Genomic DNA, 18768 nt, shown 5'->3' on the forward strand with positions numbered 1-18768 from the left:
CTAGTGTGTACATTCTGTGCCAGCTATTGTTGACACATAAGTGTCTTTTTAGCAATTGACAGTATTTACCCGAAATAGAAGACAAAAAACTGACTCAAATATTTCAGATTGCTATACGACAGTCATGTCCAAATGTATATTTACAATCCCCTGAAGATCTTTTGTTAAGAGCTGAAGTATAGAATCTTTCTATAAAGTTCTCCAAGAAAGTGTCAATCACTTTCTGAACTTTTACTGAGCACAGACACTATTCTTTACCAGAATAACTGGAGATTTGCAGACCTTTAGACAGTGATGGAATGACATGGAAACCAGTCACTTTGATTAGAAACGTTTTTGTCCTTATGATTTATAGATGAATACCTGTCATTTATAAGAACCCACTTCAAATCCTAAAATATCAACTGTATATCCACAAGCTTACATACATAGAAAACATTTTAATTATTATTTATTCAGTAACGTTTTAACGTTTTGCCATTTATTAAGTTTCAACTGAAGTAATCAGTCAAATAAATAATCTACTGTTGGAATATAAATACAACAGCTTCTCAATAATCCTGTCTGTGCACATGTGCAGCGTACCCATCAGAGGGTACACTGTTTACATCTATGAGGGCCTCACACCAGTTTTGATTTATCAGATGGAAAGCACAAACTCAGCATCACAGAGCCAGGCAATAGGTACCCGGGGGTGGTCAGTCTCTGTCAGCAATCCAGCGCTTTAGCAAACACCTAAGGGGTACCTAAGGCTCCCCCAACACTGATCCTGACACAGCTCACTTCAAAGAACCGCTTCTGTTACAAGGAAAATCAATGAACACTTTGGGCCTGATTTACAAAGAACACTAAGTTTGTGCTTGTTTTTAGGCATGCAAGCCTTTATTTAAAAAGGTCCATTGCCTGTTTTATAAATGTCCCTATAAAATGTTTATGTCCATCATGTTTATGAAGGAACCTGGATACCAACATGTATGACACGTGATCGTCCATGTCTATATGTTGAGTCTTTTTTTTATTACGTTTTTTGTATGTTCTTTTTTAACCCTCTGGAACAGAGAGCCTAAAACTGTTTTTGTCTACTTTTGAATTTACCTCTGTATTTTTCAGTTTAAAGACTACCTGCTGCTTATGTGGTATGATTTTAATGTGTGACTCTACCTTTATTTAGTCATTTTTCCATGTTGTATTCACACACTAGACCTAAAATCATGTAAAAACAGAATGGAAAAAAGGGATTCATATTGCTGTGGAAACTCCAAAAATATTTAATAAACTGTTTTTAGGGCATAGAATGAACGCATTAGGTGTAGTTTCGTAAAAACAACAAGAATAAATGTGGTCAACAAACTAATCAACATGTTTTTGATTGAAAAATTTTAGCAGATAAAATTCCAGACGAAATTTACAGATTCCTTTTTGGCCATATGTTGATAGAGGAACACCACAGACCTCACAGCTCCATGATGTGACCTTTCTTATGCTGTTCTACAGACAGTGACTGTCCTTCAGTCTGCTTGTGTGACTTCAGCTTCCAGGGAGCCCCCCCAAAAAAAGCTTTTTCTTTTTCCCCACACATTTTCCTTGTTGTGTTTGTAAAGAATAATAAAATATTTAGCAAAGTATGCGAGTTGTTTTTGGCTAATTAATATAATTAATATATTTAGGCTAATTTGGAGTTAGGCTAATATTTTAAAATTATGCTAGATGTTTTGTCAAAATTGCAATTGTTTCTAGTTCTTTTGGGATATTATTGAGTTGAGCTAATATTTTAGCATTATGCTAGCTGTTTTGACAAAATTAGAAATGTTTCGAGTTTTTAGCTAACTTGGCATTAAGCTAATATTTTAGCATTTTGCTAGCCGTTTTGGCAAACTTTGATATGTTTCCTGTTTTTTTGGCTAATTTGGCATTTAGCTAATATTTTAGCTTTATGCTAGCTGTTTTGGCAAAATTAGAAATGTTTCGAGTTTTTGGCTAACTTGGCATTAAGCTAAAATTTTAGCATTATGCTAGCCGTTTTGGCACTCTTGGATACGTTTTCCATTTTTTTTGCCAATTTTGCATTTAGCTAATATTTTAGCAAGATTTCAGCTTCAGCTATTTTAGCTATTAGTTTCAGCATTTTCAGGTATCAGCTCTAACTGCGGTTTGTGCCCCGGATGGAATAAATGACTTTCATATACTGGTTTAGATGCACTAGTATTGGGTAGCTATCAGTATGTTCCTGAATTCATGAAACATGTACAGTGTAACATGAACTTATCTATTGTAGCCAGAGTCCATCCATAAAAAATTACATCTAGTTGATTACCGAGGCAATAGTTGTCCTGGTTGGTGGGTTAACACCATAAAAAGAACTTCACAGAACACAGACTGTTCTAAAACCACGTCACCCCATCAATTCCTGACTATTTTCATCATTGCCATTTGTAATTTGGTGGATCATAAATCAACCTAACGAAGTTTGGACACATGCCCACGCCACACAATGAGCTCTTTAATCAAGCATCCCCAATGACTTCTGGTAAGCCACATGCTTGCAGTCATAATTGGGACTTGGCACAATGGAAGCCAAAATAGGCAAATGACCACTTACAGATCCCACAAATCTGAGTGCAGGTTAAATGAACAAAAGACAATCTTAATGAAAATTTACTGTAAAGATCATGGAAAATAAAAGGGGTGCACCGGGGAGAAGTCTAAAGACGAAGAGTGTGATTAAACAGTAACAGAGCATGTTGTTGTACAGACTTTTTATGCTCTCATTTTAACACAGGTAATGACTTTGAGAAATTACTTTTTTTCCTTTAAGGAATCACACATAATTAAGAGAAGAAAAAAGATCTCAGATCCAGGCACACTGAATGAACATCTCAAAAATGTCAGACAAAAGTTGTATATTTTGGTAAATTATAAAACTTGAAATATTTCAACCTTTTATTTCTTGTAATTTTGGTGATTATGGCTAACAGATAATAAGAACCTATCATTTTGCTTCTCAAACATATTAGCATTTCACATCAGACTAATCAAAGAATAATGTTTTCAGTACAAATGTCAGGCTTTTGAAAACTATGTTAATTTCTCTGCACTCAGTACTTGGCTGGGCATAGTTTTGCATGAATTACTGCATCAATGCAATCATCCTGTGGCACCGCCCGGGTGTAATTGAAACCGTGGTTGTTTTGAAAGCTGCCTTCAGGTCATCTGCATTGTTGGGTCTGTTGTTTGCTAACTTCCTCTTGACAACAGCCCATAATGATAGTTTCCTGGCCAATCAAGCTCAGTAGCACCATAGTCAGTGAACCCGCCTGTGAGTCTACTAGCTGTATTCTAGGGCTGATACGATTAGTCGACTAATTGACTATTAAAATAGTCGACGACTAATTTAATAGTCAATTAGTCGTTTCTTTATGTTATATGGAGTCATACTGTAGTTAGGCTGAAAGTACAGCAATATGGCATTACTCTAGATTTTTTGACTATTTAGACATTTATTAAGGTTTTTTAGGCTAAATTGGAGACAAGCTAATATTTCAGCTGCATGCTAGCTATTTTGGCTAATTTAAGATTTTTTGTTGTTAGGCTATTTTGGAGTTTAGCTTGTATTTCAGCTTCATGCTAGCAAATTTGGCTAATTTAGGATTTTTTCAGTGTTTTAGGCTAATTTAGAATTTATCTGATATTTCAGCTGCATGCTAGCTATTTTGGCTAATTTAGGATTTTTTCCGTTTTTTTAGGCTAATTTGGAGGTTAGCTAATATTTCAGCTGCATGCTAGCTATTTTGGCTAATTTAGGATTTCTTTCAGTTTTTTTGGTTAATTTCGAGTGTAGCTAATATTACAGCTTAATGCTAGCTATTTTGGATAATTTAGGATTTTTTCTGTTTTTTAGGCTAATTTGGAGTTTAAATAATATTTCGGCTACATGCTAGCTATGTTGGGGGATTCCAGCCTTTTTTCAGTTTTTTTAGGCTAATTTGGCATTTGAATTATATTTTAGCTAGCTATTAGCTTTGGTGTTTTCAGGTAGTAGCTTCAGCAATTTCAGCTATGAATTTTAGCATTTTTAGCTATTAATTTCTGCTTCTTTAGCTATCAGTGCTAGCATCTTCAGTGGCCAAATTCAGCTTACAGCGTTCACACTAGCATTATCACAGGTAATGCTATAGATATAGTTTTTAGTTAGTTTAGAGCTAATAATGGTTAAGATATATGCTTTACATCCAGTTTGCACATGATCCGATTAGTTGACTAATCAGAAAAAATAATTGGTGATTAGTGGACTATTAAAATAATCGTTTGTGGCAGGCCTACTCTATTCACTGAACGATGTTCTATTTTGATTAAGATGGCTTCCTTGACTGCTCTCTCAAACCAGCGATGTTCCATGGCGAGGAATTTTATGTTTTCCTACCTTCCAGCAATAATTGTCCAAATAAAAAAAATAAAGCCTTGAAATATTTTAATATATGTGATATATTTTTATATAAATTAGTCTTATAGCTTAAAATGATGAATAAAAAGGGATAATAATTAACTTATTTTTCTATCAAAGCCAGTCTTGTTCCTTTTTATATCAAACTGATTTATTGGTTTGGTTGTATGTTTATGTGTTTAAGTTAGACTGACTGGAGAAACGTGTTTGTGTTAAAGGCTTCTTTTTCCTGTAAGATTTCAGCGAGAAACTTTAGAATTTCATCTACAAATAAAAATTGATGATGTCAGTAATGTAAAATGACTGTCATTTAACTTAGTCAGCACATTCTCTGTATGTGTGCGTTTGTTTATGCCCCATTGTTTTCTCTATCCTTCCTAACTCTTCAATACTTATTTATTATTTTTTTTGTCATTTTATTCTCATCTTGTACTCTCAGCAGCATGACTTAAATTTAGCAAACAGTGTGGGCCGAAGTTGGACGTGAAGATAAGCAGAATTTCGGATAAAATTATTATTCTCCCTTTTTTTGTTGACATTTGGCACATTTACAATATTACCAAAGGGTTTTGTGTGTGTGTTTGTTTTAAACAGTGCTTTCACTTTCAATTTAGTTTTTGTTGTAAATTTAACATTTAAGAATATCAATATGACAAAGTTTTAAAAGCATCTTTCAAAATACTCATGGATACTTAAAAGGCTTTCAAAAAATAACCAGCAAACATTAAAAACAGAGAAACAAATTGATGAAAGAATGACAGTTTTAAAGAAAACTTTTGGAGGTGGATTTAAAGCCAGAAAGTGCGTCAATGTTTTGGTTTTTGGAGTTCCCGAGTTATAGAGCAGAGTAACTAAAGTCGTGCTCCTCGTGGTGCTGAGGCAGACGGAGGGCACGGTGATGCGATGGAGGACGAGGATCTGAGGGATCAGGCAGAGATAGAGATGTGGAGATCAGACACACATGGAGGGAAGAAGTGGTGGACGGCCTTCAAAATGTGCAGGAGAATCTTGAACTGAATTGTGAATTGAACAAGGAGTCAGTGCAGTTCTTTTATGGTACGGAGTTCTGGACCAACTGGAATCTGTGCAGGACTTTTTGAGGAGGAGTTGCAGTAATCCATGTGAGAAGTGACAAGGCTACGGAGAAGTACAGAAGCAGGATGGGAGGCGAGGGCGGTGGAGGCGGTAATGTGCTGGTTGAGTGATGGTATGGATACGGGATTGGAATAATGGAGTGCTGTAAAAAGAGACTCCCAGACTGAGAGGAGGGAGACTGTGGAGGATTCTTTACAAACAGAGGAATTTTCAATGGTATATAAAGAGTAATTTTAGTGGCAAAAAACAGAAAATCTATTTTTTTAAAGAGCCACTCCAATGAAAATTATGTTTTTAGTAGGACTGGTGTGAAAAAAATTGATTAATTGATTTGAATCGATGCAAGCTTAATAGATTAATAATCAATTCACAAAAGATATAAATCAATTTAACACATAAAGCTAAAGTCTGCTAGCTTGATGCTAACGTTCAATAGAATTTCCCATAGGACGGCTAATGCTAACATTCGGTTGACCAAAAGAATCGAAAGAATTTAAAAAAAATCTGAATCGAATCGTTTCTGGAAATTATAACTGATACCCAGCCCTAGTTTTTAGCACATTCTTGTAGCATATTTCTGACAGTGGAAGACATAAATTAAGCTTAAAATAGCATTTATGAGTATTTCTTTAGTGAAATCATTGTGAATCAGGAGCAAACGCTGTTTGAAAAAGCTTGTGGCAGTGACGTAAGTTTGACAGGCAGCAGACCACGAGCTCCTTGTTCCCCTCCATTGTAGACAAATAGATCCATGAACATCTTTGTTTTCAGAATGGGGCAGAGCAGGGAGACTAATATTCCACCCATTTCACTTGCTGTCAGTTTTTTATTCTGCACGTTTTTATTAATTTTTATTTAGTATATAAAATACAAATTTATGTTGACCAGTTTGTAAGTTAATCAATTTCAAGTCTTAGTGCTGATTTTGACAGCAACTAAAAAGGAAAGTGACCGTGTAAAAGTGTTAAATGTGATGTGGTCGAGAAGGTCGATGCACCAAACTTAAGTACTGGTGCCCAAAAGAAAAAAAAATGGTGCAATCTCAGGTTATCATTGCATTTTAAAACTATGTAAAAATCCATTTAAGATTTTTAATCATCTATTTTTCTGCTACTCCCCAGCTTTCAGTCTTATTTCTAATGACTTCAGTTTTCATTTGTTTCTGCTCTGTGAACAGGTGTGAAATGATGTCAAACTGCAAATCTCAAGGTAGATAAAAACCTTCAGGGATAAAAAGCACTCATATCGAGGTTAAAAGTGGCATTTTTTATTTTTTTTCTGGGGATACTTCACTGACTCACTGTTTCGTTTCTTTATTTTATTTATTTTTTTAAAATCCGACACTGTCACATTTGATTATTGCTCATCTCTATAACGCAACCAGAAAAAAAATACTCATTTCTATTTCAGCAGAAGCGAAAAATGTCATTAGAGGAAGTATTTTCCCTGGATTGATAAAAATAATTCATTTTGGCTTTAAGATCAAAGATAAGCGGATTACTCATATGTCTTATGGGTTTATATTTGTAGAAGACAGAAATCACTACATTTGGATATGAACAACTTGTAAACATTTGCTCTGACGGAAACATAGATGGATGATTTAGATTAAAAAAAGATAACTGGAGGGTGAGGGTGATGTAAGATAAAAAAATATATGTTCTGCCTCACGTGGGGTCCAGAAAACTAATTGACCTGAGAGACATCCTCTCTATTTCCTTCACCTTAGGAGAGATTATGCATGTGTTGATTTGGAATTGTTAAAGTAACATAGAGGTCAAAGGGATGAGAGGAAAATTGAGAATCTAATTTCGCAGTCTGTTTAGCCGTTTAAAGACGTGTCTGGAATACTTGTACTTTTTGTATCTTTTAAAGGTCGTAGAATTCAGGACATCGAAGAACCTTTCCTCACTCAGTTAAACCGTTAGAAGGTTCTTCTCCAAGTAGCACAAGTTCTCTTGTAATAAAAAAGAAACAGAATCCATCTACTCTATTAAAGACTTAAGCTACGTCTACGTCGCCATTGGCAACACGTGACCATTTCCAAAGAATAGTCTATGTAAAAGAGTTTCGGGCTTCAGTGTTCAACACTCATGATGCTATGCAAGTTTTGACGATGGTTATCAGGTTCTACATACAAAACATGAAGCCAATGAATGTACATTAAAAGCTAAACCAGGTCTGCTCTGTTCTTCAAGGACTCATCAAGAGCGGATGCTTCCCCCTGAGCTCCCTTACCTCCTAACCAAGGCTCTTTGTCTCGCTCTTTGACCATTCATATCTCATCCATCTTCTTCCACTCATCTGGGGCAGCAGTCTAAGCAAAGATGCCCAAACTTCCCTCTAGATCCTCTGGGGGGACCCCGAGGTGTTCCAGGGCCAGCCGAGAGACATAGTCTCTCCAGCGAGTTCTGGGGTTTCCCTGGAACCTCCGCCCTGTGGAACATGCCTGAAACACCTCAACTTTTGATCCAAGAGGCATCCGGATCAGATGCTCGAGCCACCTCAACTGGCTCCTCTCAATGTGGAGGAGAAGAGGCTCTACTCCGGGTTCTCTCCGATGGACAAGCTTCTCATCCTATCTCTAAGGGAGTGGCCAACCACCCTACGGAGAAAACTAATTTCAGACGCTTTTATCTCACTTTGGAGAATTAAGGATCTGATCAGTTGGACTGAAAATGCGATCAAACAAATCTTCTCCACCATGAGGAGTGGGACAGCAGATCCCACTTGTTCTGAAGATACGTTCGGGGCTGGATATGGGAATGACCCATTGGGCAAGTGGAGTTTTCTCTGTTCCAACTGTCCCAGGAAGACGTTGAAGATGTTTACACCATTGGATTAATGATCTCCTGCTTTCTGCTAATTGGAGCTGGTGTAATCTGAAGGTATCGGAACCTGGCAAAGCGACTTACAACGATATTCAAGCTGGGAGTGCTTTGCTATGGGACAATAAAAGTTGGACTGACAAACAGAATGTTTGGAGGCCAAAATTGATGCTCCTGTTTGCCCCCGTGCATCGTATCAAAGTCTCCCCTGGGAAGATGGAAACCAGAATGGAGCGGGTTACAGTTCCAGTTTGAGGAAACCATGAAAACTGACTTGGATTAATGCCATAAAGCAGTACCTACACACATTCCGCAGGCAGACTTAAACATGAGTTTTTCCTTGTTTCAGCCCTCAAAACCCTGTGCACTGGACTAGAGTTGTTAACATGATAAGTCCAGGCTTGTTCTGCACAGCCTGATTGTCAGAATTAAGGAAATTTAGACAATCAGAGCGTATATTTTGTGTGGTCATCCTATGTCCACTTATTCTCATGTGGTTATTAAGCGGTCAGTATTTGCACCTTCCGAATGACCGGAATGTGGTGAAAGACCGTCCGTTCATTGGAAGTGTGTTTATATTCTTACATACACTTCTTGATATACTTACAGTACGTTCCATTTTTACGACGTCCATTGAGGTGGTCATAAAAGCCTCAAGGGACCTCCAAGACACACCTGCACTCCCCTTAACCTTGTACTATCTAATGGGGTCCAGATGACCCTTACTTTGAAATGGACAAAGGGGGATAGGATTTCATGTCGGCCATGGACACCAGTGAAAATCAAAAGTCATTGAAGAACGTTAACATACCTAGGATAGCACAAGGGTTCAGATGCAGTCACTCCTCTCTATATGACTTTTCATGGGTCTAGACAACCCAAAACTTGACTAAGTTTTTTGACTAAGGGTTAACTGATCACTTTTCACTGTAATAATTAATGCATGACCTAATATTCAATTACTTCTGACTATAAAATAGGCAAAAAAGATGCAGCAGCAAAGGTAAAATTCATAAAATGTAAGACAATCAAGCAGCCATGTTTAAATGACATATGTCTATATAAACATAGATGCATGTAAATGTAAAAATGACTTAAATATACACAAGCATAGTATAAACAAAGACTTTAATTGCATGAAAAAAATGCACTTTTTTAAACTTAGCTTATTATAAACCAATTGTATGATGTATTTTTCAACAGTAATCTACAAATATTGACATTTTTTACATGGGGGGATGAAAAGAAAAAAAAAAATCAATGCATTGCAACATTAATGACCTTTATGAAAAGCTCCATGATTTTAAGCTTGACACTAAAAAAGTACTCAACTGGATCTAATTTATCTTTCATAATTAAAGGCGTTTCATGTCTTGTTTTTCTCTTGGAGAAGAGGTGAGATGTCTTTAATAATAAAAGATAAATTGAGTTCGGTTGACTGCGTTTTTTTACCCACAAATTAAATGGAGTCAACCTGGATGAATCTACACAGACATGAGAAGAGACAGAAATACCAAATAGTGCAAACAAATGTCATTAATATTACATCTATTGAGAAATGTTTTTTTTATTTGTTGTTAGCGAGCAGTTAAAGAATCACTCAAATTGTGGACTTTGGTTTCGTTATTGTCAGGCAGACAGCTGGTTCCAAGTGTAGCAGGTTTATTAGTTCAGACAGGAACTAAGCACAGCTAAAAGTCCACAAAGCTAAATCAGAGTCAGACAGGCAGAGGTCAATCATGAGCCTGGGATCATCCAAGAAGAGACTATAGTAGTCAGAGTCTATACGAGGGTCAGGGCAGGCAGCGAGCAATCAGAGATAAAGCAGGGTCAGAAACAGAGGATCAGGTCCAGATAGAAATGCTCAGTAATGCAGGCACAAACAACACTTCGCACTTAAGAACCAGGTGGTTGATTGTCAGATTAGAGACAGCTGAGTAGCATCCAGAAACTGTGTGCTGAGGTTGCTGGGAGATGTAGTGCGGTCAGTACTCTGGAGATGACTCCCACCAGTGACCAGAGAGGGAGACAGAGCACCGACTCCGGACAATTATGCTCTTACTGGATATTTTATGACCAATAAGATACACTTTACCATTAGTAAAATAAAGAACTTCATCCACAACCATTCAGACTTCAAGCTGTTATTGATGCAAAATGAGGCAATACAAGATATGAGGAACTGGAGATGAAAGCTTTTGGTTTGTGTGATTTGGGAAGTTTCTGCTATAAATAAAAAAATATATATATAAACTTGTTTAGAAACTACTATACAAATAAACTGTGCCCCCCTGCCCATATACAACAAGCTAAGGTAACCATGTGACTACAAACACATACCACAGATTGGGGTCACTGAGTGCTAGGAAGCATAAACGGTACCTACATTTGGTGCATCTGTTTCTAAAAAAAAAGCATGTTAACTTCCACTGTCATTAAAATTGGCAGAATTGCTTCCCGAAATAGGATCAAAACACACCACTGTTGAGTGACTGATTCTAGAAGAATATCGTCTGCCTGACAAATACGTCAAATACCAACGTTTTCGAGGAAATATTTGTATAAAGCTGTCATCTCAGGAATAGTGCGAGATAAAATTACTTCTTCTAGTGAGAGACGATCTTCATGCTCCAGTAGACCAAGATGTTTTTGGAAAACTTCATGCATTCAACTTTTACGAAAAAAAAAAAAAAAGTTTGGGGAAAGCCCTTTTCTGTTCGACCATGACTGTGTCCCTGAGCAGAAAGCAGGATCCGATAAAGACACGCCTGGAGGAGTTTGCTGTGGAAGTGTGTGGACTGTCGTCTCCACCACTTCAAACACCTCTGAGATAAAGCGGAACAGGGATGCCGAGGATTGGATGCCGTCAGTGCCTAACCCCGTAAATGTTGTGAAAAATCAAAAAATGTAATTTCTGACACACAAAAAAACAACATTCTGCTTTACAAAGGAGATAACCAAGCCAGTTAATGTCCTTAAGGTTTCATAAACTTATCTTTTGATGAATTAAAAAAAGTTTTCCAAGTGGTCTTTTAATTGTAATGAGGCAATTTTTTTGCCAAAATGTTTAAAAAGTGTCATTTTTAGGACATATTTTCTGCAGAGTTCATCATAAATTTGTCTCAGAAATACAATTTTAAGATATATTTTCTTATATATGTCCTCCATCATTGGAGAAATGGCATAACAACACATTAAAAACACCAAAAACACAATTTTCCTCGTAGTGGGTCTTTAAAGTTCCTATTGTAATAGTCAGGAATCCCATTAAATGTATCCACATAGTGTATGTTTACCATACATGTCATTGAGGAAGGCTTGAGAAAAAGCACTAAAGTCTTATCAAACATCAGCAGGCAGCGCTTTGCTAACTAGCGTGCACTCAAGCAGAAGAGCAAGCAAAGCACTGAGCTAATTAATGTAAAGTCATCAAAGTTGGCTAGAGCCCTAACTTTTCTAGAGAGGTGTGCAGAACAAGCCTGTCAGGATAGAAGGAAGCATGTGTCTATGCATGTGTGTGTGTGTGTGTGTCAGCTCCTCTAAATAGACAACATCAAATGCAGAGGAGGAAAACATCGAGGTAAACATGACAAGAGGAGAGGGGGAGCTGGCATCATCTGGGGTAGATAATTAACAAGAATGAGCGTTCTGTGACGGCAGACAGGTTAGTGTGTTGCATCCGTCCGTGTTTAACGATCTCTGTTGTATTTTTGAACAGATGGATGTGACACAAGATGTGTCATGGTGAAATCATGTTTCATCTAAAGGAAGCGGTAAAAAAAAAGCCTCCAGAAGCCGTGATCTCCATTGACCTTGGTAAACACTGGGTTATAACGGTGTAGCTGACAGTTGTGGCTCCTTTACACCATGTGTGCAACCAATCAACCAGAGATATTTTTGATGAATGTCGGTGTCACTGCTGAAAAATGAACAACTATAAAAATAAGTCAGAAAAATGACATGGCGTTTATGTTCTCATTTATGTCTTGATGTATTTAAAGCCCCACACCACTGAAAATCTTATTTTTAAGATGTTCTTGTAGCATTTTTCTCACTATGGAGGATATATATATATAAAATAATTAAAGATTAGAACAACATTTTTGAGTATCTTTTATTGCTCACCATTTATTTTGCTACGCTAATGTTAGCTTGTGAGGTGCTATATGCTAGCAGGAGAGAGTGTAACTTCCATGTCAACAGTCCCATCCACAAATCAGAACCAAATTTCTAATGGAGCGTCAGAAAATATGTCTAAAGAAATGACACAGGCTTTTATATTTTGACCAAAAACTGAATAATCATAATTGAAAGACCACTGGGAACACTGACAATAGAAAAACTATATTGTTGGAATGGGACTTATACAATTTTAAATTATCCATCCATTCATCTTCTTCTGCACATCCAGGACCGGGTCACGGGGCAACAGTCTAAGCAAAGATGCCCAGACTTCCCTCTTCCTCCAGCTCCTCTCGAGGGACCCAGAGGCGTCTTCTGGCTAGCCGAGAGACTTAGCTTCTCCAGCGTTTCCTGGGTCATCCCCGGAGGGGCATTCTCAGAACACCTCCCCAAGGAGGGGTCCATGAGGCATCTGGACCAGATGCCCGAGCCACTTCAACTGGCTCCGGTCAAAATGAAGCTCTCTCCGGATGACTGAGCTTCTCGCCCATTCTCTAAGGGAGCACCCAACCACCCTCCGGAGGAATCTCATTTCAGCCAATTGTAGTCGGGATCTCGTTCTTTCGGTCATGACCCAGAAATCATGACCATAGGAGAGTACTGGAATGAAATTAAGAGCTTTGCTTTCTGGCTCAGCTCTCTCTTCACCACAACGGACCTGTGCAGCGACCACATAATGGCGGACGCCACTCCGAACCATCTGTCAATCTTGTGCTCCGATTTTCCCTCACTTGTGAACAAGACCCCAAGATATTTAAACTCCTCCACCTGAGGCAGGAGCACTCCACCCACCCAGAGAGGGCAAACTACCCTTCTCCGGTCGAGAACCATGGCCTCAGACTTTTAGCAGTAATGACCTTCATCCCAGTCGCTTCACACTCGGCTACTAACTGCTCCAATACATGCTGAAGGTTCTGGTTCAATGGACCCAACAGGACAAACATCATCTGCAAAGAGCAGAGATGAAATCCTGTGGTCTCTAAACCAGATCCTCTCCAGTCCTTGGCTGAGCCTTGAAATTCTGTCCATAAAGACTATGAACAGAATCAGTGATAAAGGGCGGCCCATTCGGAGTCCAACACGCACCGGGAACAGGTCTAACTTACTGCGAACCAAGCTCCTGCTCCGGTCGTACAGAGTCTGGAAAGCCCTCAGTAAGGCTCCCTAGACCCCATACTCCCAGAACACCCTCCACAGGACACCACAGGGGACGCAGTCAAACGTCTTCTCCAAATCCATAAAACACATATGGACTGGATGAGCGAGCACCCACGAACCCTCCAGAACCCTGAAGAGGGTGTAGAGCTGGTTCCACAACCAGGACGGAGACCGCACTGTTGTTCTTGAAATTTAAATTATATTAGGACTTATGAATAATACATTGGTATTTTTCAATAAGAAGAGTTGTCTGCATTTGATGTCTGACAAAGTTGATAGAAATAATGTTGCTCTTAAAAATGTGTGATTTTATGATGCGATGCATATAAAGATACTTACTATTTGGCAGCATGCTGTTTTGAACTTTGCGAGGAACAACCAGAAGTGCTAGGTCTGCCTTCTCACGTGCACTCTGAAGGTCCTTTCTTTGGGTTTTGTAGAAGCAATGACGGATCTGAAATAAACAAACAGACAAAAGTTTTAAACCATAGTGAAAGGTGGATCTAAACGTCATTTCTACAGAGATCCTAGTTAGGTTGAATTTGCAAATAAAATCTTAAAGCATCCATCAGGGAATTGTCCCATATCAGCGACATCAAATGTCAAGATAAGGGCATGTCTATAGAAATAGTTATAATAATATATATATTTTACTGGAATCTGCTAGTAATGCTGCAGTTGGATGAATTCAAATAAAAACAACAAAACACATGTTTTCATGCAGATTTTCCAACATCACAGCAAAATCTTTTTGCTTTACATGTGCATTAGGTGGCATACCAACAAACTGCTGTACCGACTTTGTAGTACATACAAACGTGTACTCCTACAGGGATTACTTTTGAAGTGAAGTTGATATATGTCGGCAAGCGATTTTTAAACATTCTTAGTAAGATCATGTGAGTTTCTCAAGAAAGAAAGAACCTAAGGCACAAATCTTTTAAGAAACGCAGCATACCGCAATCTTTCTTTGACAAATTGGAGCAATGATTTCCTTGAAAATTATAGAACCAATGCACAAGGAAGGAGAAAAAAAAACAAGACACCCATGTCGTCAACACTATATCACTAGAATAGATAGATTTCTTTGAGACTGTCAGTTCTAAAAATGTGTCATCCAGTGAGGTCCAGTGATATTCAACAATAAAACCCTAAAATCTTGGAATTATTCTCGTTTTCTGTTTGTCCGTATCTCTCTACATTCAAAATGATTTCTAATGGTTAAGCCTCAGAAAACCCAATGATACAACAACCCTTGGAATGATAACAGTGTGAAAAAAATGGGATACAGAAGGCATCCTGTCATGCTAGAAGGTATGTCCAACAAACCTTAGATCTGGTTTATAATTCTCAATACACAGATGTGGAAAGTCAAAAATTCTGTCCAATCTGATAATCCAGAAATAGACCCTTATTCTTGTCAGTCAAACACTTCAGTCTACAGTTGCAATCAGGACTCCATGACCTCTGCTCCAGGCACGGTGGCACTGATTGACAGTCGCATGGGCTAAAGGAACAGACCCCTACTCTTGACTCTGGAACCAATATGATTGATAGTCATAGCCTGAAAAGGAGATTGGCCCAAAGAGAGGAAGGTTGAGAGTTTGCGAATGCTCAGTCAGGTTTTGGACATCAAAAGTGTGTATCAGTGCATGGTCCCGGCCCTTGTGGCAAACACCAGGAATAACTTTGAGCAACTTGTTGCTTTGGACCCACTCGGTGGCCTTGAAGTAGATCGGCCACTCTGAGACTGAAAGGTTGTGAGTTCAAATCCATAACTCCTATTACTACAGGAAAATCCATCCAACTTAAGAGGCCTCCATCATGTATTTGTTGACCAGCTTCTGACAAGTCAAGTTTATCCCACTCACCTGTGCTCTAGGAAAAGAGATGTTATAGGCTAATCTAAATCAGAGTATTAGAAATACTGAGCAGACAATATCTTAGGTACCAGAGCTCACGGGGTCCAGCAGGTGAGGATGATAAGATGATCAGAAAGAGGCAGTGTCAAGTACCAAAATAAAAGCACATGCTGGAAGGACCCATGAATGGGTAATTAAATAGATTTATCTGATCATAATTTAAAATTCTGAGACAACTTAATAGAATGATGGAGATTAATTATATTAGACCTCATTCAAATCAAAAGTATCCCAATGAATAAAGTAAAATATGGACCCAATACAAATCAAAATTTTAACTTTCACAATTAATCTTATTGGATAATGAGAATAAACCCTGAAAAATGTTGACAGCAGACAGTTAGTAGTTGTTTTGCTTGTTTTAAAACAGCACACAAAGCATGCACTTGGATCTTTTTGTCATGCTCCAACAGTGGGGACAAAATACAATAAACAACTTGCCCCAGGACACTGTTACGTTGGAGAATTTAGATACAAACTAAACAGCTATTACAGTTTATTCACAGGAACTGATATTAGCCATTTTGTCACAACATTCTTACAGCTGTGTATGTTTTTGCAGATGGTCTCACAGGGTGTTGTGTTAGCTTGCGATATGAGTTTAATTTTATAACAGGGGTGTCAAACAAATTTTGGTTCAGGGGCCACATTCAAACCTGTCTGATCTCAAGTGGGCCGGACCAGAAACATAATAGTAAAATTTTTATCTGTAGCATTGTTTTTGTATTTTTCTCAGTTGGAAAAAATGCTTCCACCAATAATCACGTATTACTACATTGGTTATTGTAATTATTTATTGATCTATTGTCATATCTGTCTTTTGTTGCCTTTGCTCCCCCTAGTGGCAGAACTGCACATTCTTTAAAGAACCACAACTCGCCACAGGAATGGGCTAGAAACTTGCTTTTTTCCCCCAACATCCTCATCATTTTTTTTCTTCATAACTGGGCCGTATTTGGAAGGTTGGGTCAACCCTGGTCTTTAACACACACCGTCCTTCATGTATCCCATGTTACTCTGCTTAAGCTCACCTGATTCAGCTATTCATCAAGCTCTGCAACAGCCTGATAATGCCAATCGCTAGAGGCAGATGTGTTTGTGGAGAGCAGGACTGAAAATGAGCACAAGAGGGATCCTTGAGGACCAGGGTCAGGAAACACCAGTCTAGCCAATGACAATGCATGACAAGGACACAGCACCGTATACTGTCAAGTTACGTTTCTTGACTACAGCTGTTTTGGAGGTTTTTTATAGCTGAGAGCCCATGGGCACGTCAACTTTATCTGTAATCCTGAAGTACAAAATAAGTGTTGAAACTTTGACAAAAGATTCAATCAATTTGAACTGATTCATAAGATTCAGTGTCTGATGAAAACACGACAATGCTTGGCTTGTTGTTTGATTAGTGCAGATTGCAAACCTCTTTTTCTGTGTTTTTCTGCGTAATCTCATTGAAATATTTTACAGATTCTTGTTTCGTATTCGGTTCAAGTGTTTGTCTGAATTGCTGATGCTGGCTTTGTTGCCGTGTTGCTCCTCGGGGCTAATGTAAGGTCACAGTCAGGTTGGGTGCAGATGTCTGGATGCTCTGCAGTTATTCTGGGGATCCGTTGACATTTTCTGCCATAGTGAGGTCAGAAACTTTACGTCTCCAAAGCTTTGGTTTGTCTCTAAACACTTGGATTAATTATAATGCTCTCAGCCTCTGCTGCAGCTTGGTCTGTATTAGTCTTAATTATTGTCTTAATTAGCAAATGTGGGCTTGGAAAATTAGCAAGCAAAAATATCGGATTGGTAGGTTACCTTCCCTTCTATACACAAAATCTGTTTGGGTGAATAATCGTTCCTGTTCTTCCTCCTTCAAGTCACTCTGAATCACAAACTAAAATTTTACAATTATTCATTTATAATAAAGTAAATGCAGATCACCAAAGGTTGAAAAGATATTGATTTTCTAGTCTCAGATTTTATGTTCAGTCAAGATTATCAATAAAATATACGTTCTTTCATTTGCTTTGTGGTTTATATATTGATGTTGAACATTAAATTTTTAACCATCTTTTAATTGTCTCTTTGTGAGGAAACTTACAGTCAAATACGGTTTATGTAGCACTAAGTGACACTTTATTTAATGCTCAATTTACTGAGTGAGGGATAGGAGGAGGAAGATGCTGAGGTTCTCTATAGGAGCGATGAGGATGGATAGAATCAGGAATGAATCCATCAGAGGAACAGATCATGTTAGAAGTCTTGGAGATAAATGCTGGAAAGCAGATTGAAATGGTTTGGACACATCAGAGGAGGGAAAGTGATGATCTTAATAAAAAGGTTGGAGAAGAAAGAGTTCGTGGTTACAGAGGAGGAGGACATGACATGATGTGGTAACTGCTGAGGGGAGCAGCCGAATACCATAAACTATAAATAAGGCATTAGTAATTAAGGCGGTACCACTTGACATCTTTGAATGTATTAACAAAGCAATTTTTTTTAGCTAAAACATAAATAAAAAGACACCAAGATCACAAGACATTTTCCATTAACTGGAACACAGATTTTTATGTGCTTAAATTACCCAACATCAGTTTCTACATGGGTAAGCTAACCCTTATAAAGTAATTATTTATCTGAGTTGTGGGCGGGACCATTGGTGTGAAGTAACCCCTCCCCCTTTTCCCTCCTCATTTAATCAACTCCTATTTTACAAAGATTTGAATAAAGAAATATTCAGAGTTCTGTCCTCTGGTTCAAGTTGTTTTATCATTTGACCACTAGGTGGAGCAGGAGTGCTGCGGTTTTTAGCTTTAGCTCAAGAAGAAGACGAGCAAGAACAGTCTATCAAACGAGCTCAGAGAATTCATGTCTGTGATTAACACAAATGAGTTTGTTTGTTATTAAAATGTGTTCAAGCCATGTGAATGTTAGCCGCTAGCGTCTCTATGTAAAAATCAATGATAAGTTAGCATCATGCTAACAGATGTTCGTTTTTGTTTGCTTTTTTTTCAGTTTAATGTTTCTTGATGGGGAAATACATCTTTAGAAGATATGAAAACCTAATTCTCATTAAGATTTGTTCAGCTATTTGCCAAACTTGATCCAGATCAGGGAGAGCAGAATATTCCGAAATGCAATTTAGACCTTAATT

The 18768-nt window shown here is 38.0% G+C and overlaps 1 protein-coding gene across 2 annotated transcripts in view; it reads right to left on the reverse strand.

Moving 5' to 3' along the window:
* Positions 1-18768, reverse strand: part of htr2cl1 (5-hydroxytryptamine (serotonin) receptor 2C, G protein-coupled-like 1) — a 227722-nt gene that overhangs the window by 105452 nt on the left and 103502 nt on the right. For both annotated transcript variants that reach the window (XM_036216569.1, XM_036216568.1), the window contains exon 3: positions 14044-14158. The gene's annotated coding sequence lies outside the window, so the exon portion shown is untranslated. The remainder of the gene's footprint in view (positions 1-14043; positions 14159-18768) is intronic.

This window comes from Oryzias melastigma, linkage group LG18 (assembly GCF_002922805.2).
Source record: "Oryzias melastigma strain HK-1 linkage group LG18, ASM292280v2, whole genome shotgun sequence".
Classification (NCBI taxonomy): domain Eukaryota; kingdom Metazoa; phylum Chordata; class Actinopteri; order Beloniformes; family Adrianichthyidae; genus Oryzias; species Oryzias melastigma.